General features: G+C 47.0%; 1 pseudogene across 1 annotated transcript in view; it reads left to right on the forward strand.

Annotated features, from left to right (window-relative positions):
* The window catches only part of LOC147118762 (uncharacterized), a 43,741-nt pseudogene that overhangs the window by 12,407 nt on the left and 6,128 nt on the right, over positions 1–25,206 (forward strand). Inside the window, exons 2-3 of the transcript XR_015077948.1 lie at positions 5,077–6,574; positions 7,153–7,411. The product of XR_015077948.1 is annotated as an uncharacterized LOC147118762 (transcript). The remainder of the gene's footprint in view (positions 1–5,076; positions 6,575–7,152; positions 7,412–25,206) is intronic.

Here is a 25,206-nt window from a genome sequence, read left to right on the forward strand (position 1 = left end):
CAGGGTTAGAATCCCCATGTACAGTCCCAGGGTTAGAATCCCCATGTACAGTCCCAGGGTTAGAATCCCCATGTACAGTCCCAGGGTTAGAATCCCCATGGACAGTCCCAGGGTTGGGATCCCCATGTACAGTCCCAGGGTCAGAATTCCCATGTACAGTCCCAGGGTCAGAATCCCCGTGTACAGTCGCAGGGTTAGAATCCCCACGTACAGTCCCAGGGTCAGAATCCCCATCTACAGTCCCAGGATTAGAATCCCCATGTACAGTCCCAGGGTTAGAATCCCCATGTACAGTCCCAGGGTTAGAATCCCCATGTACAGTCCCAGGGTTAGAATCCCCATGTACAGTCCCAGGGTTAGAATCCCCATGTACAGTCCCAGGGTTAGAATCCCCATGTACAGTCCCAGGGTTAGAATCCCCATTTACAGTCCCAGGGCTAGAATCCCCATTTACAGTCCCAGGGTTAGAATCCCCATGTACAGTCCCAGGGTTGGAATCCCCAGGTACAGTCCCAGGGTTGGAATCCCCAGGTACAGTCCCAGGGTTGGAATCCCCAGGTACAGTCCCAGGGTTGGAATCCCCAGGTACAGTCCCAGGGTTAGAATCCCCATGTACAGTCCCAGGTTTGGAATCCCCATGTACAGTCCCAGGTTTGGAATCCCCATGTACAGTCCCAGGGTTAGAATCCCCATGTACATTCCCAGGGTTAGAATCCCCATGTACAGTCCCAGGGTTGGAATCCCCATGTACAGTCCCAGGGTTAGAATCCCCATGTACAGTCCCAAGGTTAGAATCCCCATGTACAGTCCCAGGGTTAGAATCCCCATGTACAGTCCCAGGGCTAGAATCCCCATGTACAGTCCCAGGGCTGGAATCCCCATGTACAGTCCCAGGGCTAGAATCCCCATGTACAGTCCCAGGGTTAGAATCCCCATGTACAGTCCCAGGGTTAGAATCCCCATGTACAGTCCCAAGGTTAGAATCCCCATGTACAGTCTCAGGGTTAGAATGCCCATGTACAGTCTCAGGGTTAGAATGCCCATGTACAGTCCTAGGGTTAGAATCCCCATGTACAGTCCCAGGGTTAGAATCCCCATGTACAATCCCAGAGTTAGAATCCCCATGTACAATCCCAGATTTAGAATCCCCATGTGCACTCCCAGGGTTAGAATTCCCATGTGCAGTCCCAGGGTTAGAATCCCCATGTACACTCCCAGGGTTAAAATCCACATGTACAATCCCAGGGTTAGAACCCACATGTACAGTCCCAGGGTTATAATCCCCTTGTACAGTCCCAGGGTTAGAATCCCCATGTACAGTCTCAGGGTTAGAATCCCCATGTACTGTCCCAGTGTTGGAATCCCCATGTACAGTCCCAGGGTTGGAATCCCCATGTAGAGTCCCAGGGTTAGAATCCCCATGTACAGTCCCAGGGTTAGAATCCCCATGTACAGTCCCAGGGTTAGAATCCCCATGTACAGTCCCAGTGTTAGAATCCCCATGTACAGTCCCAGGGTTGGAATCCCCATGTACAGTCCCAGGGTTGGAATCCCCATGCACTGTCCCAGGGTTAGAATCCCCATGTACAGTCCCAGGGTTGGAATCCCCATGTACAGTCCCAGGGTTGGAATCCCCATGTACAGTCCCAGGGTTAGAATCCCCATGTACAGTCCCAGGGTTAGAATCCCCATGTACAGTCCCAGGGTTACAATCCCCATGTACAGTCCCAGGGTTAGAATCCCCATGTACAGTCCCAGGGTTAGAATCCCCATGTACAGTCGCAGGGTTAGAATCCCCATGTACAGTCGCAGGGTTAGAATCCCCATGTACAGTCCCAGGGTTAGAATCCCCATGTACAGTCCCAAGGTTAGAATCCCCATTTACAGTCCCAGGGTTAGAATCCCCATGTACAGTCCCAGGGTTAGAATCGCCATGTACACTCCTAGGGTTGTATCCCCATGTACAGTCCCAGGGTTAGAATCCCCATGTGCAGTCCCAGGGTTGGAATCCCCATGGACAGTCCCAGGATTAGAATCCTCATGTACAGTCCCAGGGTTGGAATCCCCATGTACAGTGCCAGGGTTAGAAACCCCATCTACAGTCCCAGGGTTAGAATCCCCATGTACAGTCCCAGGGTCGGGATCCCCATGTACAGTCACAGGGTTAGAATCCCCATGTACAGTCCCAGGGTTAGACTCCCCATGTACAGTCCCAGGGTTAGAATCCCCATCTACAGCCCCAGGGTTAGAATCCCCATGTACAGTCCCAGGGTTAGAATCCCCATGTACAGTCCCAGGGTTAGAATCCCCATGTACAGTTCCAGGGTTAGAATCCCCATGTACAGTCCCAGGGTTAGAATCCCCATGTACAGTCCCAGGGTTAGAATCCCCATGTACAGTCCCAGGGTTAGAATCCCCATGTACAGGCCCAGGGTTAGAATCCTCATTTACAGTCCCAGGGTTAGAATCCCCATGTACAGTGCCAGGGTTAGAATCCCCATGTACAGTCCCAGGGTTAGAATCCCCATGTACAGTCCCAGGGTTAGAATCCCCATGTACATTCCCAGAGTTAGAATCCCCATGTACAGTCCCAGGTTTAGAATCTCCATGTGCTGTTCCAGGGTTAGAATCCCCATGTGCAGTCCCAGGGTTAGAATCCCCATGTGCAGTCCCAGGGTTAGAATCCCCATGTACAGTGCCAGGGTTAGAATCCCCATGTACAGTCCCAGGGTTAGAATCCCCATGTACAGTCCCAGGGTTGGAATCCCCATGTACACTCCCAGGGTTAGAATCACCATGTACAGTCCCAGGGTTAGAATCCCCATGTACAGTCCCAGGGTTAGAATCCCCATGTGCAGTCCCAGGGTTAGAATCCCCATGTACAGTCCCAGGGTTAGAATCCCCATGTACAGTCCCAGGGTTAGAATCCCCATGCAGAGTCCCAGGGTTAGAATCCTCATGTACAGTCCCAGGGTTAGAATCCCCATGTGCAGTGCCAGGGTTAGAATCCCCATGTACAGTCCCAGGGTTAGAATCCCCATGTACATTCCCAGGGTTGGAATCCCCATGTACACTCCCAGGGTTAGAATCACCATGTACAGTCCCAGGGTTAGAATCCCCATGTACACTCCCAGGGTTAGAATCACCATGTACAGTCCCAGGGTTAGAATCCCCATGTACAGTCCCAGGGTTAGAATCCCCATATACAGTCCCAGGGTTAGAATCCCCATGTACTGTCGCAGGGTTGGAATCTCCATGTACAGTCCCAGGGTTAGAATCTCCATGTACAGTCCCAGGGTTAGAATCCCCATGTACAGTCCCAGGGTTAGAATCCCCATGTACGGTCCCAGGTTTAGAATCCCCATGTACAGTCCCAGGGTTAGAACCCCCATGTACGGTCCCAGGTTTAGAATCCCCATGTACAGTCCCAGGGTTAGAATCCCCATGTACGGTCCCAGGGTTAGAATCCCCATGTACAGTCCCAGGGTTAGAATCTCCATGTACAGTCCCAGGGTTAGAATGCCCATGTACAGTCCCAGGGTTAGAATCCCCATGTACGGTCCCAGTGTTAGAATCCCCATGTACAGTCCCAGGGTTAAAATCCCCATGTACGGTCCCAGTGTTAGAATCCCCATGTACAGTCCCAGTGTTAGAAGCCCCATGTGCAGTCCCAGTGTTAGAATCCCGATGTACAGTCGCAGGGTTAAAATCCCCATGTACAGTCCCAGCGTTGGAATCCATGCATTGGCAATGAGCTTGGGCCCCAGCACATGCTCTCCGTAAAACCCAGGTCAAGGGCAGGCCCACTGTGCCCACTCTGAACCTGGTTTGCTGCTCCCTCTGTGACCAGCATTGCCTGCACCCCCGGCGCACGGAAGTGGAATTTGAGCCTCAGTGTTACAAGTTTCATCGGTTACAGGCTGGAGAGAGGAATAGTTCAATCTAACCCAGAGCTGTGTGATTGGTTCAGTCTATATATCACTGACGGGTCCTTTTAACTTTCAGTGGTCAGGTATTCAAATTCCCGGTAACTCTAATCCCGGATATAAAAGAGGGGAGAGCTGTGTTTAAATCAAAGAGTCTCCTTGGAGATTCTCTGAGTGAAGGACCTGGTCAGCTTGAAACACGTGAAAGAAAAAATCAGTTAGAAATTTCCAATTAGCAGTTTTTGACCACTATCGACTCCCACAGGGATTGGGAAGGAACCGGGCAATTTTTGAAAGGTATTAACAAAGGATTCAAGGGGCTCTTACTGTTGGGATCTTTCTTAGTTTTGTCCGCTCAAGGAGTTAGATAACAGACTTCCTCCTGTGAATATAGAGCTGGATTATTGGGCCGTGATGTGCCTACTCATGTCCGTGTGTTCCTCCTGACAGTGACGACTTTTCTAAACAGCTTTTACAGGGTATTCGAAGGGGATGATATACAGACGGGATTAAACCTGGGCCCCTCCTGTTCCTATGACTCAGTCGCACTGGGCGGTGCCTTTACCCACTGAGCCATTGGGAGGAGGGTCCAGTGACCCTGTTGGAAAATGCACGTGTGAGGCCTCAGGTGAGGACAGTGGAACAGCCTGTCGACACTCACTGTCGAGGTTCACACATGGAGATTGGGCACATGGGTCACATATTGGAGAGAAACTGGTGAGTGTAGAACTGGAGTCAGCTCCTTCAGGGGAGGAGAGGGAGGGGAACCAGTGAGTGTAGAACTGAACCCAGCCAGAGTCAGCACCTTCAGGGGAGGAGAGGGAGGGGAACCAGTGAGTGTAGAACTGAACCCAGCCAGAGTCAGCACCTTCAGGGGAGGAGAGAGAAGGGAACTAGTGAGTGTAGAACTGAACCCAGCCAGAGTCAGCACCTTCAGGGGAGGAGGAAAACTGGGAACGGAGGAAAGAAATGTTGGAGATAGTGCGATGGGTTTGGATTTCAGCATCGGGAAGAGGGAGAGTGTGTGGGACGGGGATTTACAGCTTTCGGGGAACAAGAGAGGAAAGAATGTTCCATAGAAACTAGAATTGTCTGTCCTGAATTTCTATCCTGTACTTACAGTGATGACTTTTGTAAACTCCTTTTACAGGGTGTTAGAAGGGCAGGATTTACAGACGGGAAACTCAAACCAAACATCACAACAAGACCTGAATATCATCGGCCTTTGAATGTGAAAGGAGACTTGTTTGTCTGGTCTGTTTGTGGGAAAAGATTTCATACGTCAGTGTGACTGGAAAAGCACCGAGACACACACACCCGAGTGAGAGTGTTCCAGTGCACTGACTGTGGAAAGAGCTTTAACCAGTTACACAGCCTGAAAAAACATCGCACCGTTCACAGCGGGGAGAAACCGTACACGTGTTCTGTGTGTGGAAGAGGCTTCAACTGATCGTCCAACCTGGAGAGACACAAGGACACCCTGGAGAAACCATGGAAATGTGGGGACTGTGGGAAGGGATTCATTTCCCCATCCCAGCTGGAAATTCATCGACGCAGTCACACTGGAGAGAGGCCGTTCACTTGTCCCGTGTGTGGGAAGGGATTCACTAAATCATCCTACCTTCTGACACACCGGCGTGTTCACACTGGGGAGAAGCCGTTCACCTGCTCCGTGTGTGGGAAGGGATTCACTCAGTCATCCAACCTGCTGACACACCAACTTGTTCACTCTAATAAGAGACCATTTAAATGTTCTGACTGTGAGCAGAGCTTTAAAAGCAGAAAGCATCTGATTCAACACCAACGCACTCACACCGGGGAGAGGCCGTTCACCTGCTCAGTGTGTGGGAACAAATTCAGAAATTCATCCAACCTGTGGAAACACCAGTCTGTTCACACTGGCGAGAGGCCATTTACCTGCTCCGTGTGTGGGAGTGGATTCACTCAGTCATCCCACCTTGCTGCACATCAACTTGTTCACACTGATAAGAGACCATTTAAATGTTCTGATTGTGAGCAGAGCTTTAAAAGCACAAGTGATCTCCTGAGACACCAGCGTATTCACACTGGTGAGAGGCCGTTCACCTGCTCCGAGTGTAGGAAGGGATTCACTCATTCATCCAGCCTGCTGTCACACCAGCGTATTCACACTGGGGAGAGGCCATTCACCTGCTCAGTGTGTGGGAAAAAATTCAGAAATTCATCCAACCTGTGGAAACACCAGTCTGTTCACACTGGCGAGAGGCCGTTTACCTGCTCCGTGTGTGGGAGTGGATTCACTCAGTCATCCCACCTCGCTGTACATCAACTTGTTCACACTGATAAGAGACCATTTAAATGTTCTGATTGTGCGCAGAGCTTTAAAAGCGCAAGTGATCTCCTGAGACACCAGCGTATTCACACTGGTGATAGACCGTTCACCTGCTCCGAGTGTGGGAAGGGATTCACTCAGTCATCGAGCCTGCTGTCACACCAGCGTATTCACACTGGGGAGAGGCCGTTCACCTGCTCCGTGTGTAGGAAGGGATTCATTCATTCATCCAGGCTATTGAGACACCAGCGAATTCACACTGGGGAGAGGCCGTTCACCTGCTCCGTGTGTGGGAACGGATTCGCTCGTTCATCCAGCCTATTGAGACACCAACGAGTTCACAAGTGACTGCATGGGTTGGATTCTGCTGTTAATCACATCCAGGACTGAACTATGTTCATTCTGACATTTGGGGTTTGTTTCTGCTGATCTTAAACTCTAACCCAGTTATTGGGGTTATTAATATTCTGATTATCTGTCGAATAAATCAGCTTTGTTTCAAATACACAGTGTGTCGAGTATTTGATTTCTCCAAGATAAGAGACTAATTGATGTCCTGTTACCGACTGCTCCATTTTTGGGCCTTTTCTCCTTTCTAACTCTAGATTATTTCAGTTCTCATACCTTTGGTTACTCTCGTGGACAAGTCCCAGCTCCCCATACATTCCAGAGTGCCTCTCCCAGCCTTGGTATCCAGGGAAGGTATCGGTAACACGCCCGGGGTCACTAAACACAAAACCCAGTCTGTTAATCACTGTCAGCTACTGGGCTTAGCGTGGGTCCCACAGCATCTCTCTCACCTTCGATGTGTGAATAGAGCATCGCGTCTGCAAACTTGGTTTTGAATTTGCCCTTGCCCTGGGTTTTCCGATGAGCTTGACCTGCGGCCCAGTGGGCTTTCACTGCTCCGGTGTATTCACACTGGGGAGAGGGCATTTACCTGCTCCGAGTGTGGGAAGGGATTCACTCAGTCATCGAGCCTGCTGTCACACCAGCGAGTTCACACTGGGGAGAGGCCATTCACCTGCTCAGTGTGTGAGAAGGGATTCACTCACTCATCCAACCTGCTGAGACACCAGGGTGTTCACACTGGGGAGAGGCCGTTCACCTGCTCCGTGTGTGGGAAGGGATTCACTCGGTCATCCCACCTGCTGACACACCAGCGAGTTCACAAGTGACTGCACGGGTTGGATTCTGCTGTTATTGCTGCTGTAAATCACATCCAGGACTGAACCATGTTCATTCTGACAGTTGGGGTTTGTTTCTGCTGATGTTAATAACCGCTATAACTGGGCTGGAGTTTAAAATTCTCAAAATTCTGGAGCAGTCTAGAGTAAAACTATTTATTTGGAGGACAGCAAATTTCAGCGGGTTGAGAATGGATCTGGCCCGGGTAATTTGGAATTGAAGATTGGCAGGCAAAACTGTAATTGATCAATGGGTTGCCTTTGAAGAGGAGATGGTTCAGGCACAGTTGAGGTACATTCCCACGAGGGGGAAAGGTAGGGCAACTGAAGCCAGAGCTCCCTGGATGACAAAAGAGATAGAGAATCAGATGAAGCAGAAAAAGAGCGCGTATGACAGATGTCAGGTTGAGAATATAAGTGAAAATCAGGCTGAATACAGAAAGTTCAGAGGGGAAGTGAAAAAGAAAATAAGAGGGGCAAAGAGAGAGTATGAGAATAGACTGGCAGCTAACATAAAAGGGAATTCAAAAGTCTTCTATAGACATATAAATAAATGGGTAGTAAGAGGAGGGGTGGGGCCGATTAAGGACCACAAAGGAGACCTATGCATGGAGGCAGAGGGTATGGCTGAGGTACTAAATGAGTACTTTGCATCTGTCTTTACCAAGGAAGAACATGCAATCGCATTGAGTTTAAGCAGACTTTGGTAAGTGGCAGAAAAAGTCTTTTAAGTGCATTTACTGAATTTTAGTGAGTAAAAAAGAGAATTATTTGAAGTAAGTTTAATTTTTTAAGAGTAAATTAAGCTGTTGGGGAGTTGAAACTGGAAGTAGAATCCGGGTATAAAAAGGGGCAGGCTTAGTGCGGTAGCGCTGAGTGCGGTCGCTTTGAGTGTAAGTAGAGTTTGGTAAGTGGGAGAGTTCGGGCAAGTGGGAGGTGAGGGGTTGCTTGTTGCTCTGTTTTGCTTCCCTCTCTCAGGCTAATCCAACACTGTGGACGTGGAGCAGTGAGACAATTCAACCGGACAAGTCCCCCAGACAGCTTCCACGAGGGAGGTTGGTGATCTGCTGGCTGGTAGGTTCTCTTCCTTCTCTTCTATACCTTTAAGTTGGTAAGTCCTATTAAATAGTGGTGTAATATTATCATCTATATCGGGGCAAAGGGTCTTCATAATTAATAATAAGAAATTTAATTAATTACACAGGTATGGGTGAACAGGTGATGTGTCACAGTTGCGAAATGTGGGAGCTGGTGGACCCCATTGAGGCTCACGGTGATTACATTTGCGATAAGTGTTTGCTGCTAGAGGAACTCCGGCTCCGTGTTAAAGAGCTTGAGACCGAGCTTCAGACACTGCGACACATCAGGGAGGGGGAAACGTTCCAGGAGGTGGCCACACCTATGAAATTAATTACTGCAGATGTAGTCCGTGGTCAGGGACAGGACGGTGTGACTACGAGTGAGGAAGGTACAGGGATCCAGGATATAGTGTTGAAGGAGCCGCAGCCCTTGCTCTTGTCAAGCAGGTTCGAGGTTCTTACTCCCTGTGAGGGCGGGAGCGGGGACTGCAGGGAGGATGAGCAACCTGGCCACAGCACCGTGGTACAGGGGGCCATTCAAGTAGAGGGAGTAAAAAGAAATGTTGTAGTGGTAGGGGATAGTATCATTAGGGGGATAGATAGGGTTCTCTGCAGTCAAGAGCGGGAGTCCCGAAGGCTGTGTTGCCTGCCCGGTGCCAGGGTTAAGGACATCTCTTCTGGGCTGGAAAGAAACTTGGAGGGGGAGGATCCAGTTGTCATGGTCCATGTTGGTACAAACGACGTAGATAGGACAAGGAAGAAGGTTCTGTTAAAGGAGTATGAGCAGCTAGGGGTCAAATTAAAAAACAGAACCTCAAGGGTAATAATCTCTGGGTTATTACCTGAGCCACGAGTGAATTTGGCTAGGATAAATAAAATTAAAGAGTTAAATGCGTGGCTCAAAGACTGGTGTGGGAGAAATGGGTTTTGCTTCTTGGGACACTGGCACCAGTACTGGGACAGGAGGGAGCTGTTCCATTGGGACGGACTCCACTTGGCCAGTGCTGAGACTAGAGTCCTGGTGAATCATATAACTAGGGCTGTAGAGAGGGCTTTAAACGAATTAGTGGGGGGGAGGTTTCTAGAGAGCAAATAACAGAAATGACAACGGAGAAGGTCATAGACTTAGGTAGCAGTGGGGAAATTAAAAAACAGAACGTGTCAGGAAGGGACAGAAGGTATGGAGTAAAAGGTAAAGTAGTAAAAGGGGAAAAAACAGGAACTAAGTGTCACAAAACATATTTGAAAGTTCTTTATCTGAATGCATGTAGCGTTCGTAACAAAATGAATGAGTTAATGGCACAAATAATTACATATGGGTATGATCTTGTGGCCATTACAGAAACATGGCTGCAGGGTGACCATGACTGGGAATTAAACATACCAGGTTATTTAACAATCAGGGAGGACAGGCAGGAAGGGAGGGGAGGTGGGGTGGCTACGTTGATAAAGGAAGGAATCACTATAATACAGAGAAATGATATTGGGTCAAAGGAGCAGGACAGTGAAACAGTTTGGGTAGAGATAAGGAATAATAAGGGGAAAAAAACACTAGTGGGCGTAGTCTATAGGCCTCCGAACAGTTGCAACTCTGTTGGACGGAGTATTAATCAGGAAATAGTTGAGGCTTGTAATAAGGGAACAGCTATAATTATGGGGGATTTTAACTATCATATTAACTGGACAAATCAAATTGGGCAGAGCAGCCTTGAGGATGAGTTCATTGAGTGTATTAGGGATGGGTTTCTTGAGCAGTATGTAACTGAACCGACCAGGGGGCAAGCAACCTTAGATTTGGTCCTGTGTAATGAGACAGGATTAATTAAAAATGTCCTAGTAAAGGATCCCCTTGGAATGAGTGACAATAACATGGTTGAATTCCATATTCAAGTCGAGGGTGAGAAGGATGGACCTCAAACAAGCGTGCTGAGCTTGAATAAAGGAGACTATGAAGGTATGAGAGCGGAATTGATTAGAGTGGACTGGGAAAATAGATTGAAGGGTAAGATGGTACATGATCAGTGGTGTACATTTAAGGAGTTATTTTACAACTCCCAAAAAAAATATATTCCACTGAGGAAAAAATGGTGTAAAAGAAAAGATAGCCATCCGTGGCTAAGTAAGGTAATTAAGGATAGTATCCGACTAAAAACAAGGGCACATAAGGTAGCCAAATCTAGTGGGAGGATAGAAGATTGGGAAGTCTTTAAAAGACAGCAAAAAATAACAAAAAGATTGATTAAGAAAGGGAAGATAGATTATGAAAGTAAATTAGCAAAAAATATAAAAACGGATAGCAAAAGTTTCTATAGTTATATAAAAAGAAAAAGGGTGGCTAAAGTAAATGTTGGTCCCTTAGAGGATGAGACTGGGAAATTAATGGTGGGAAACATGGAGATGGCAATAACGTTGAACAAATATTTTGTATCAGTCTTTGCAGTAGAGGACACTAAGAATATCCCAACACTGGACAAACAGGGGGCTCTAGGGGGAGAGGAGCTAAATACTATTAAAATCACTAAGGAAGTGGTACTTGGTAAAATAATGGGACTTAAGCCGGATAAATCCCCTGGACCTGATGGCTTACATCCTAGGGTCTTGAGGGAAGTGACGGTAGGGATTGTGGATGCATTCGTAATAATTTTCCAAAACTCCCTGGACTTAGCAAAGGTCCCGGCAGATTGGAAAACTGCTAATATAACACCCTTATTTAAAAAGGGTAGTAGGCAGAAGGCTGGAAACTATAGACCTGTTAGCCTAACATCTGTGGTTGGTAAAATGTTAGAGTCCATTATTAAGGAGACAGTAATGGGACATTTGGATAAACATAATTTAATAGGACAAACTCAGCATGGTTTCATGAAGGGGAAGTCATGTTTGACAAATTTGCTTGAGTTCTTTGAGGAAGTAACATACAGGGTGGATAAAGGAGAACCAGTGGACGTAGTGTATTTAGACTTCCAAAAGGTATTTGACAAGGTGCCACACAAAAGATTATTGCTCAAGATAAAAGATCACGGGATTGGGGGTTATATTCTGGCGTGGGTGGAGAATTGACTCTCTAACAGAAAGCAGAGAGTTGGAATAAATGGTTCATTCTCAGACTGGCAATCAGTAACTAGTGGTGTTCCGCAGGGGTCAGTGCTGGGTCCCCAACTCTTTACAATCTATATTAACGATTTGGAGGAGGGGACCGAGTGTAACATATCAAAGTTTGCAGATGATACAAAGATGGGAGGGAAAGTAGTGAGTGAGGAGGACATAAAAAACCTGCAAAGTGACATAGACAGGCTAAGTAAGTGGGCAGAGATTTGGCAGATGGAATACAATACTGGAAAGTGTGAGGTTATGCACTTTGGCAGGAAAAATCATAGAGCAAGTTATTATCTTAATGGCAAGAAACTGGAAAGTACTGTAGTACAAAGGGATCTGGGGGTCCTGGTGCACGAAACTCAAAAAGTTAGTATGCAGGTGCAGCAAGTGATCAAGAAGGCCAATGGAATGTTGGCTTTTATTGCTAGGGGGATAGAATATAAAAACAGGGAGGTATTGCTGCAGTTATACAAGGTATTGGTGAGACCGCACCTGGAACACTGCATACAGTTTTGGTGTCCATACTTAAGAAAAGACATACTTGCTCTCGAGTCAGTACAAGGAAGGTTCACTCGGTTAATCCCGGGGATGAGGGGGTGGTCATATGAGGAGAGGTTGAGTAGATTGGGACTCTACTCATTGGAGTTCAGAAGAATGAGAAGCGATCTTATTGAAACATATAAGGATTGTGAAGGGGCTTGATCGGGTGGATGCGGTGAGGATGTTCCCAATGATGGGTGAAACTAGAACTAGGGGGCATAATCTTAAAATAAGGGGCTGCTCTTTCAAAACTGAGATGAGGAGAAACTTCTTCACTCAGAGGGTGGTAGGTTAGTGGAATTTGCTGCCCCAGAAAGCTGTGGAAGCTACATCATTAAATAAATTTAAAACAGAAATAGATAGTTTCCTAGAAGTAAAGGGAATTAAGGATTATGGGGAGCGGGCAGGAAATTGGACATGAGTCTAGGTTCGGAATGGTCATGGCCCTGTGGGTAGTGGAGTGGGCCCAGGGGCCGTGTAGCCTGGTTCTGCTCCTACTTCTTGTGTTCTAATTCTGTGTTAGATTTCAGGAGATGGTTTTATTCCTGTTCCTGGCTGGGGTGGAGATCGCCTTTACAGAAGGTAAGTACTGTAGAAAATATAGGGACAGAGTGATCTCCTGGAAGAGTTTCGATCGCCTAGATGGGTCGGAGAGGAATTTCCCAGATTTTTTCTCCCAAATTGGCCATTGGGTTTTTTATCTGGTTTTTTGCCTCTCTCGGGAGATCACATGGGTTCGGGTGGGATGGAGAGTGATAGAAGATTTGAGGTTAGGATCAGATCAGCCATGATCTTATTGAATGGTGGAGCAGGCTCAAGGGGCCGATTGGCCTACTCCTGCTCCTATTTCTTATGTTCTTATGCCAAAGTCATAGTGAAAGAGGAGGTAGTGGAGATACTGGTTGAGATGGGAATTGATAAAGAGGAGGTACTAGAAAGGCTGTCTGAACTTAAAGTTGCTAAGTCACCAGGACCTGATGAGATGCATCCTCGGATGCTGAGGGAGGTTAAGGAGGAAATCGCGGAGGTACTCGCCATAATCTTCCAATCCTCCTTAGATACAGGGATGGTGCCAGAGGGACTGGAGAATTGCAAATGTTACACCCTCGTTCAGTTTAATCTCAGTAGTGGGGAAGCTTTTGGACACGATAATCAGGGATAAAGTTTACAGTCACTTGGACAAGTGTGGATTCATTGGGAAAGCCAGCATGGATTTGTTAAAAGCAAATCATGTTTAACTAACTTGATCGCGTTTTTTGATGAGGTACCAGAAAGGGTTTATGAGGGCAATGCTGTTGCCGTGATGTACATGGATTTCCAAAAGGCGTTTGATAAAGTGCCACATAATAGACTTGCCAGCAAAGTTGAAGCCCATGGAATAAAAAGGGACAATGGCAGCATGGATACGAAATTGGCTAAGTGACAGAAAACAGAGAATAGTGGTGAACAGTTGTTTTTCAGACTGGAGGAAGGTATACAGTGGTGTTCCCCAGGGGTCAGTACTAGGACCACTGCTTTTCTTGATATATATTAATTACTTGGACTTAGGAATACAGGGCACAATTTCGAGAATATGACACAAAAATTGGAAGTATAGTGAACAGTGAGGAGTGATAGACTTCAGGAAGACACAGACAGGCTGGTGAAATGGGTGGACACGTGGCAGATGAAATTTAATGCAGAAAAGTGTGAAGTGGTACATTTTGGTAGGAAGAACGAGGAGAGGCAATATAAACTAAAGGGTACAATTCTAAAGTGGGTGCATGAACAGAGAGACCTGGGGCTATGTGTGCACAAATCGTTGAAGGCGGTTAAAAAAGCATACAGGATACTGGGCTTCATAAATAGAGGCACAGAGTACAAAAGCAAGGAAGTTATGATGAACCTTCATTAAAAAAATGGTAAGGCCTCAACTGGAGAATTATGAAGGATGTGAAGGCCTCAGAGATGGTGCAGAAAATATTTACAAGAATGGTTCCAGGGATGAGGGACTTCAGTTACGTGGATAGACTGGAGAAGCTGGGGTTGTTCTCCTTAGACCAGAGAAGGTTGGGAGGAGATTTGATAGAGATGTTCAAAATCATGAGGGTTCTGGACAGAGTAGAGAGAGAGAAACTGTTCCCATTGGCGGAAGGGTCGAGAACCAGAGGACACATATTTAAGGTGATTGGCAGAAGAACCAAAGGCGACATGAGGAAAAACTTTTTTATGCAGCGAGTGGTTAGGATCTGGAATGCACTGCCTGAAAGGGTGGTGGAGGCAGATTCAATCACCGCTTTCAAAAGGGAATTGGATAAGTACCTGAAGGAAAAAGAATTGCAGGGCTATGGGGAAAGGGCGGGGAGTGGGACTAGCTGAAGTGGTCTTGCAGAGAGCCGGCACAGACACAACAGGCCGAATGGCCTCCTACTGTGCTGTAACCATTCTATGATTCTATGATACTATATATGTCAAATAAATCAGCTTTGTTTCAAACAGAGTGTGTCGAGTCCTTGACGTCTCCAAGATAAGAGGAGACTAATTGATGTCCTGTTACCGACTGCTCCATTTTTGGGCCTTTTCTCCTTTCCAACTCTAGATTATTTCAGTTCTGATACCTTCGGTTACTCTCACGGACAAGTCCCAGCTCCCCATACATTCCAGAGTGCCTCTCCTAGTCTTGGTATCCAGGGAAGGTATCGGTAACATGCCCGGGGTCACTAAACACACAACCCAGTCTGTTAATCACTTTCAGCTACTGGGCTTAGTGTGTGACCCACAGCATCTCTCTCACCTTCGATGTGTGAATAGAGCATCGCGCCTCAGAACCTGGTTTTAAATTGAATTCCACTCAGAAAATGTATTTAACAAAATACGAAGAAATAAACACGTCACAGCCTAATAATCCAGCTCTACATTCACAGGAGGAAGCCTGTTATCTAACTCCTCGAGTGGACAAAATAATGAAAGATCCCAAATGTAAGAGTTGCTCGAATCCTTTGTAAAGACCTTTCAAATCCTGACCGGTTCCTGCCTTATTCTAGAATTCCCCATCCCTGTGGGAGTTGATATTGGTCAAAAACTGCTAATTGGAAATTTCTCACTGATTTTTTTTCTCTTTCATGTGTTTCAAGCTGACCAGGTCCTTCACTCAGAGAATCTCCAAAGAGACTCTTTGATTTAGACACAGCTCTCCCCTCTTTTGTATCCAGGATTAGTGTTACCGGGAATTTTAATACCCGACCACTCAAATTTAAAAGGGCCCGTCAGTGATATACAGACTGAACCAATCACACAGCTCTGGGTCAGTTTGGATTATTCCTCTCTCCAGCCTGTAACCGATGAAACTTGCAACACTGAGGCTGAAATTCCACTGCCGTGTGCTGGGGGTGCAGGCAGTGCTGGGCACAGAGGGAGCAGCAAACTGGGGTCAGAGAGGACACGCTGGGTTTGCCCTTGACCTGGGCTTTCCGATGAGCTTGTCCTGGGGCCCAGTGGGCTTTCACTGCTCCGGGGTATTTCCGGGCATGTCCTCGCTGCCCCTGGAATTCCCACACATTGCCCCCTGGGTGTGAGGCCAGCGCTCTGTGCCTTTAAACACTGGAGTGAAGCAGAGTCCTGCAGGCACACAGTCACCGGGAGGAGTTTCTAACTGTCCGCACTGACCTTTTGGGAAGATTATCCCACTTTTGGGCCGGTTGTGGTTTCTTCCCATTGTCCTGTTGCTTGTTCCCTTGGATTGGACCTTTATTTGTTCCCTTTGGTTGGTTTCAGTTTCACTGCTGGACCCACCACTCAAAGCACTTTGTCTGATCTGCCCCCGGGGATGAGCAGACTCCTCCCTCACCTCCCACACTGCACCTTCTCTCCTCCTCTTTCCCCCTTGGTTGTTGTAGTGTATGTGCCTTTAAGTCAGAACTACTTTTACAGCTCCTGTATACTGTAGTACCGGCAGTGACCACACCAGCATATAAGCTTTGCGCATGCCTCTGTACCCCCAGTCTTGAGACTACCCTCCTCCAGTAAAGACCTGTTTATTGTTAATGTACAGCATCCGTGTGATTATTTAATATCAGCATATCCTCTGAATCACGGATCCAACAGTTGTGTTCCACACTCTGGGCCTTGGGCCTTCCCTGGGGATTCTCAGTATGAACAGGTGGGATGTGTTTGGAGACAGGGTGTCCCGGCTCTCCACCTTTAAAGGGACAAGGAGACGACCAGCTGGGCTGAATGGCCCTGCTTTATGACATCACTGCAGTGCCTAGCAACCAACCTCCCTGAGCCCTGCTCATTATGGGCTGGCAGTGTTTGATGGGACAGTGTAGAGGGAGCTTTTCTCTGTATCTAACCCGTGCTGTACCTGCCCTGGGAGTGTTTGATGGGACAGTGTAGATGGAGCTTTACTCTGTATCTAACCCGTGCTGTACCTGCCCTGGGAGTGTTTGATGGGACAGTGTAGATGGAGCTTTACTCTGTATCTAACCTGTGCTGTACCTGCCCTGGGACTGTTTGATGGGACAGTGTAGAGGGAGCTTTACTCTGTATCTAACCCGTGCTGTACCTGCCCTGGGAGTGTTTGATGGGACAGAGTAGAGGGAGCTTTACTCTGTATCTAACCCATGCTGTACCTGTCCTGGGAGTGTTTGATGGGACAGTGTAGATGGAGCTTTACTCTGTATCTAACCTGTGCTGTATCTGCCCTGGGACTGTTTGATGGGACAGTGTAGAGGGAGCTTTACTCTGTATCTAACCCGTGCTGTACCTGCCCTGGGACTGTTTGATGGGACAGTGTAGAGGGAGCTTTACTCTGTATCTAACCCGTGCTCTACCTGCCCTGGGAGTGTTTGATGGGACTTGGGAGAATGAGAGGTTAACCGTCTGCAGAGTTCCAGGTTCAGGGTTTCAACTATGACAGTTAATTTAAAAAAAAAAGGAGCTTAATACAAATAGATACTTTTACTATCTCTCAATTCTGATCTCTAGAACATGGAAGCTCGTCCATCATCTTTCTCCTACAATCATGGAATTTCACAGGACAGTATGAGGCCATTCAGCCCATCGTGCCTGTACTGGATCTCTGAAAGATGAAAAGCACAGACCTGAAACATCAGAGCTTGTCTGTTCTCCACACAGGCACTGACTTACCTGCTGTGTATTTCCAGCATTTCTGGTTTGATCCCTGAAAGAGCTATCCCCTTAATCCCATTCCCGGCCCTTTGAGATGTTTCTCTTCCCTCTCCCCCCACTGTCTCTGGTCGGACATTCCACGTCCGAATCCTCTGCTGAAACAAATCCTCCAAACCCCCTTCGTTCTTCCGGGGATAATCTGAAATTGATTCCCTCTAGTTACTGACTCACCGACCAGTGAAATACTTTTCCTGATCTTCCTGATCAGATTTTGAACACCTCCCTCAGATCTCTTCTCACCTTCTTTGTTCGAATGAAAAGAGCCCCAGTTTCTCTAATCTCTCCTGATAACTAAAGGCTCTCTTCCCTGGTATCATCTCAGTGAATCTCTGCACCCTCTCCACGGCCTTGACATCCTTCCTGGTGTAAGATGCCCCAAAACCTGACACAATATTCTAACTGCAGCCTAACCAATGATTTGTACAGGTTTACATGACCTCTGCCCTTTTGTACTCTACACCCCTATTTATAAAAGCCCACTATACAATTTCTAAAACAGCTTCATCAACTTGTCCTCTCACTTTTAAAGATTTCTGTACCTGAACTCCTGAATCACTCTTCTCCTCTACTCCTTTTAAAGTTTTACATAAGAATTAGGAGCAGGAGTGGGTCACACGGCCCCTCGAGCCTGCTCCACCATTCAATAAGATTATGACTGATCTTCGACCTCAACACCACTTTCCCACCCAATCGCCATATCCCTTGATTCCCCTAGAGTCCAAAAATCTATCGATCTCAGCCTTGAATATACTCAAAGACTCAGCATCCACAGCCCTCTGGGGCAGAGAATTCCAAAGATTCACAACCCTCTGAGTGAAGAAATTCCTCCTCATCTCAGTCCTAAATGGCCGACCCCTTATCCTAAGACAATGCCCCCTAGTTCTAGACTCTCCAGCCAGGGGAAACAACCTCTCAGCATCTACCCTGTCAATCCCCCTCAGAATCTTGTATGCTTCAACTTAGTGTACATTTCCCCTCATTCTTCCCCCCAAAATGTATCACTTCACATTTCTCTACATTAAATTTCATCAGACCTCTACCTGTTGAATCTACTAACCCGTGTATATCACACTGAAATCACTTACAATCCTCTTCACAGTTCCCCACTCCCTATTGTAGTCTCATCTAGATATTTTGATCTTGTGCCCAATAAACCCAAGCCCAGATCATTTGTCTATATTGAGAAGAGCAATGGTCCCAACATTGACCCTGGGGGACACCACTGTTTACATCCCTCCAGTCTGAACATCCAGTAACCACTACTCTCTGCCCTTTACAAAGCTTCCTATCCACGCTGCCCCACTCCCTTTAATACCGTGAGCCTTAACTTGTCCTCCCACTTTTAAAGGTTTGTGTATCTGAGCCGCTTGTTTCCTACAATACAGCACTGTCAGTGACTACACTTCCAAAGTACTTCATTGGCTGTGAAGCACATTGCGATGTCCTGAGGTGGTGAAAGTTGCTATATAAATGCAAGTCTTTCTTTCTTGTAGGTTTTAGAGATATTAACATAACGTGGCTAAAATTCATTGTCATAAAATGTCTTATGTGATATGCATTATGGGAAAGAGAAGTTTAGTCTGAGTTAGAAACTCAATCAGGCATTTCACTGCAAACAGGTCGCCATGGCAACACTGAAAAGACATTCCATTCACTGAATCGACTGGTTGGAATCTGTAATCAGATCAGGGGAAAAACAGGTTTTGTCTGTTATTAACCACAATATAAGCTTAAAGCAGAGTGAGTAGTAGAATAGATTTGATTATAATGTGTGCTGTTCATACCTATAATTGTGAAACTATGAGAAATAACATAATTAACAGCAGGCTAAATAGTTTAGGGATAATGAGAACATTACTGAAGAAAAGTAACTGCTGGGAACCAGGGAAAGTGTCCTTGTAAATCACAGATTACAGAACTTCCAGCTGTCTTTTCCTCGCTTCCTGTCAAAACCCAGCAGAGAAGACAAAGAAGAGTCAGGTGCCAGAGATGGATCACTACAGGGTATAAAAGTGAGGGGATCCTGATGTAAGGGGGCAGTCGGGACTGGAGACACCGGAGATCAAGCTCAGGGCGCCCGAGGTTCCATCCAGCGGGCAGACCTCGTGTACGGGAGAGGACAAAAAATCTGCTGACCTTATATTTCCGAATAAGGTATTAAAGTTGGTGACACGAGACTCTCAATTCTGCTAATTAATAAGACAAGGCATTAGCTAGGATCTTACACCCCAAAGCCTCTCTGCTCCTCTACTCCTTTTAAAGTTTCACCATTTAATGTAGATTTCCTACTTTTTTTCTTCCACCCAAAACACATCACCTTATAATTCTCTGCGTTAAATTTAATCTGACATCTCCCGGCCCCATTTACTAACCTGTGTATTCACACTGAAGTCACTTACAGTCCTCGTCACAGCTCCCCACAATCCCTATTTTGGTCTCATCTGGAGATTTTGATCTTGAGCTCCATATAGCCAAGCCCAGATCATAGGATTACATTGGATTACACAGGATATACGGCACAGAAACAGGCCATTCGGCCCAACCAGTCCATGATGGTGTTTCTGCTCCACTCGAGCCTCCTCCCATCTTTCCTCATCTAAATCGATCACCATAACCCTCTATTTCCTTCTCCCTCATCTGCTTGTCCAGCCTCCCCTTAAATGCATCGATACTATTCACTTCAACCACTCCCTGTGGCAGCGAGTTCCACATTCTCACCACTCTCTGGGTAAAGAAGTTTCTTCTGAATTCCCTATTGGATTTCTTGGTGACTATCTTATATTGATGGCCTCTAGTTATGCTCTTCCCCACAAGTGGAAATATTCTCTCTGTATCCACTCTAGCAAAACCTTTCATAATTTTAAAGACCTCTGTTTGGTCACCCCCTCAGCCTTCTTTCAGGAGAAAAGAGATCCAGCCTGTTCATCCTTCCCTGATATGTATACCCTCGCATTTCTGGTATCATCCTTGTAAATCTTCTCTGCACCCTCTCCAGTGCCTCTATATCCTTTTTATAATATGGTGACCAGAACTGTACACAGTTCTCCGAGTGTGGCCTGGCCAAGGTTCGATACAGGTTTAGCATAACTTCCCTACTTTTCAATTCTATTCCTCTAGAAATAAACCCTAGTGCTTGGTTTGCTTTTTTTATGGCCTTGCTAACCTGTGTCGATACTTTTATTGATTTGTGTATTTGTACTCTGAGATCCCTTTGTTCCTCTACCCCACCTAGACTCGCAACCTCCCAGTGATAAGTGACCTCCCTATTCTTCCGACCAAAATGTAATACCTCAGACTTATCTGTGTTGAACTTCATTTGTCAATTATATGCCCATTCTGCAAGTTTATTAATGTCCTCTGTAATTTGTTGCAGTCCTCCTCAGTATTGATTAGCACCGCCACCCCCCCCCCCCCCCGGCAATTTGGTGTCATCCGCAAATTTAGAAATTGTGTTTTTGATTCCGAAGTCTAAATCGTTAATATAAATTGTGAACAGCAATGGTCCCAGCATTGATCCTTGTGGAACACCACCACCCACCTTCTGCCTCTGTGAATAGCTACCCTTTACCCCGACACTCTGCTTTCTGTCCTGAATCCAGCCAGCAATCCATTCTGCTATTTGTCCCCTGACTCCTCATTCTCTGACCTTGTTCATCAGTCTATTATGGGGTACCTTATCGAAGGCCTTTTGAAAATCCAGATAAATTACATCTACTGCATCACCATTGTCTACTCTCTCTGTTACCTCTTCAAAAAATTCAATAAGGTTGGTCAAGCAGGACTTTCCCTTTTGAAATCTGTGTTGACTATTCATTATTATATTTTTGGTTTCGAGGTGTTCTGCTTTAGTAGGGATTCCATTATTTTTCCTACCATCGATGTTAAGCTGACTGCTCTATAGATCATTTCTTTATATTGAGAAGAGCAATGGTGTCAACACTGATATAATTGCACAATACTGCGGATGCTGGAAATCTGAAATAACAACAGAAAATGCTGGAAATACTCAGCAGGCCAGGCAGCATCCGTGGAGAGAGAAACAGAGTTAACGTTTCAGGTCTGGGACCCTTCATCAGAACTGGAAAAAGCTGGAGATGTAACATATTAAGCAGGTGCCGAGACCGGGGGGGGGGGAGGAGTAGAAAGAACATCCTGTACTTTTGTAAGAGGCAGGAAAGATAAAATGTTGCAAATGGGAATGGCAAAAATCATACTGCATGAAAAATGGGGGCAGGGATAATTATCTGAAATTGTTGAAGTCAATGTTGAGTCCGGCAGGCTGCAAAGTGCCCAATTGAAAAATGAGGTGCTGTTCCTCGAGCTTACGTTGAGCTTCACTGGAACAATGCAATAGCCCGAGGACAGAGATCAGAGTGGGAGTGAAGCGGTGAATTAAAGTGACAGGCGACCGGAAGCTCAGGGTCACCCGTACGGACAGAACGGAGGTGTTCCGTAAAGCGGTCGCCCAATCTGCGTTTGGTCCCCCCAATGTAGAGGAGACCGCATCGTGAGCAGCGAATACAGTATATTAAATTGCAAGAAGTACAAGTAAAACGCTGTTTCACCTGGAAGGGGTGTTTGGGGCCCTGGACAGTGGGAAGGGAGGAGGTAAAAGGGCATGTGTTGCATCTCCTGCGCTTGCACGGGAAGGTGCCAGGTGAAGGAGCAGGGCTGTTGGGGGTGATTGATGTTGTGTCGGTACCTTTCTACCTAGACACAATTTAGGACTCAACTCAGAGATTCAAACATGAAGTGCTTTATTGGAAGGAAAGGAAGTTCTGGAAAGTTCCGAACAAAGAGAGCTAAACTTAACAGAGAACACCCAACCATTTATCTCCTGTGACAGTGCCACCACAGGTGGGAGGAGAACACACAATAGAACACACAATACATAACATTTCCTCCCCTCTTAAATGGAAGGTCCACATTATTCCTCAACAGGTAAGTTACTTTCAATGCACTCAACTAACCTAGGGTAGAGGTAGACTGCCTCAACCCCTGACTTTACCCTGGGGTTTATTCTGCCCCAGTCTTGTGGGTAAGTCGCTAAGCCTACAGATCCAAGCGTCTTGGAGGCCGCCGCTCTCTGACAGGATACCGGCGGTCATCGCTAGCTTCCACAGCAGTAGGCATTGACACAGGCCTAGATGGAGAAGGTGCCTGTGTCAGTTGAAAGTCAGGAGTTTGCACAGGTGGAACAGTCTCTTTGACTTCCTGTGTTGGAGAAGAGCACTGTGGCAAGGGATGCTGGTTTGCGGTATCATCCGGAAACAGTTCAGGCCAACCAGCCATTGGAGCCTCTGTGGCTGTCTCTGCTCCTAGCAACAGTTGATCTGTGTGTCTTCTCCAGACGATGTCCTCAGCAGTCTCAACTGTGTAAGACACAGGGCCCGTCTGCGTGATCACCGTAGCAGGAACCCATTTCGGTCCAGTGTTGTAGTTTCGAGCTAGGACGTGCTCTCCAGGCTGAAACTGTCTCTCCTTGGCTCTTTTCTCTCTCTTTTCAACTTGAGCTTGTTGTTGACAATGGACAACCTGTTCTGCCCTTGGAGGTTTGAGTAAGTCAAAACTTGTCCGCAACTGCCTCTTCATCATGAGCGAAGTGGGAGAAGTTTTGGTTGTGGCATGCGGCTCGTTCCTGTAGGACAACAGGAAGCTGTTCAGACATTGGTGCATGGAGCCCTGACCTTGCGATGCCTTCAAGGCGTGCTTCAAAGTTTGCACAAACCTTTCTGCCTGGCCATTAGTAGAGGGATGATAGGGTGCAGACCTGATGTGTTGGACACCATTCACATGCAGGAAGGTTGAAAACTCCTGTGATACAAATTGTGGACCGTTGTCACTTACGAGTTGTTCCGGTGAGCCATAACGGCTGAACATCTCACCAAGTTTCTCAATTGTTTTCTCTGCCGTGGTAGACCTCATCACAGCGACCTCCGGCCACTTGCTACGAGTGTCCACAACCACCATAAACATCTTCTCTTCGAAAGGACCGGCGAAGTCCACATGTACGCGCTGCCACACTTCTGCAGGCCAATCCAAGGGGCGTAGGGTTGCCAGCTGTGGAACATTCCAGACCCTTTGACATGGGGAACATGTTTTGGCTTTCTCCTCAATATTCCCATCGAGACCTGGCCACCAGAAGTAGCTTCTTGCCATTTCCTTCATCCGAACCATCCCACCGTGGCCTGTATGAAGTTGTTGCAGTATAGGTTCCCTCAGAGGTGGCGGAATGATGACACGGCGTCCCCAAAGAAGACAACCTGCCTGGACTCATTTCTTTTTGAAACGTAAGGTTTCAAACTAGGAGAATCTCCTATAGCTCTCCCTCGAATGACATCGTCCATTACCTCAGACAGGACTGGATCGTTGCGGCTGTACCTTCGCACCTGAACTGCAGTGACAGGTGCTCCCTCCACTTGTCTAAAGTAGACGATGTCTATCTGACGAGGCTCTGGGTGAGTAACAGGCAAGGGTAGCCTCGAGAGACCGTCTGCATTGCCGTGCAAGTCTGATTTGCGATATTTGATGTCGTATGTGTGTCCTGACAACAGTAAAGCCCACCTTTGCATTCTGCTTGCAGCGAGAGATGGAATTCCGGTGTGGGGCCCGAAGATTGAAGTCAATGGACGGTGGTCCGTCAGGAGTGTGAACCTTCTCCCAAACAGGTACTGATGAAATTTTCGAATTCCAAAAACGATTCCCAAGGCCTCGCGCTCGATCTGCGCATAGTTACTCTCGGCCTTGTTCAAGGTGCGTCATGTGAAAGCGCTAGGTTTCTCTTCACCCGAAGGCATGATGTGGGATATGACTGCTCCCACACCATATGGTGATGCATCACATGCTAGCTGCATGGGTAGCTTTGGGTCGAAGTGTGTCAGGACCTCCGATTTCAGCAATGCTTTCTTTGCTTGGGCGAAAGCTTCGTTGCACAGTTCAGTCCATTTCCATGTTTTGCCTTGACATAGCAACTGATGTAACGGCTTCAGCAATGTTGCTAAATCTGGAATAAACTTCCCATAGTAGTTAAGTAGCCCCAGAAATGAACGTAACTGGCTCACATTCTGGGGTGCTGGGGCCTCCACGATCGCCTTGACCTTTGACGGCGCCTTCTGCAGGCCAGTAGCGTCAATCACATGCCCCAGGTACTCAACTGAAGACTGAAAGAATTCACATTTGTCTTTACGAACTCTGAGTCCGTACTCTTTCAGTCGTTGTAGTGTCGCATCCAAGTTCAGAAGATGATCCTCCTCATTTGTCCCAGTGACAAGGATGTCGTCCAGGTAGCACTGGACTCCTGGCAGTCCACTCAAAATCTGATCCATTGCCCTTTGGAATAGAGCAGGGGCCGACATAATTCCAAACGGAAGGCGGCAGTACCTGTATAGCCCCTTGTGTGTCACAATTGTCAGCAGCTCCTTTGATTTGTCATCGACATGCATTTGTAGATAAGCTTGGCATAAGTCTATTTTGCCGAACTTTTGCCCTCCGGCCAGGCCCGTAAAAAGATCATCAATGAGGGGAAGAGGGTTCCGCAGACAGGACCGGGTTAATAGTCACTTTAAAATCCCCACAGATTCGAACAGATCCATCCTTTTTCAGGACAGGAACAATGGGTGTGGCCCATTTGCTCACTCTCACAGGCTCCAGGACTCCATTCTCGACTAAGGCCTCCAAGTTAGCCTCAACTTTTGGCCTAATTGCATAGGGTACAGGTCGGGCTTTCTGAAACTTCAGCTTGCTGTCAAGTTTAATGTCCAGTCTCACGCTGATCTTTTTCATGCTCTCAAGTTCCCCATTGAAGAGTTCTGCATGTTTGTTTAACACTGCAGTCAGACCTGACTCCCCTTTTGACATCATGCGGACTGCAGGCCAGTCCAGCGTGATTTTCTCTAGCCACG

Source organism: Somniosus microcephalus, chromosome 4 (assembly GCF_052327205.1).
Source record: "Somniosus microcephalus isolate GS21.2 chromosome 4, FLI_Smic_1.0, whole genome shotgun sequence".
Lineage (NCBI taxonomy): Eukaryota > Metazoa > Chordata > Chondrichthyes > Squaliformes > Somniosidae > Somniosus > Somniosus microcephalus.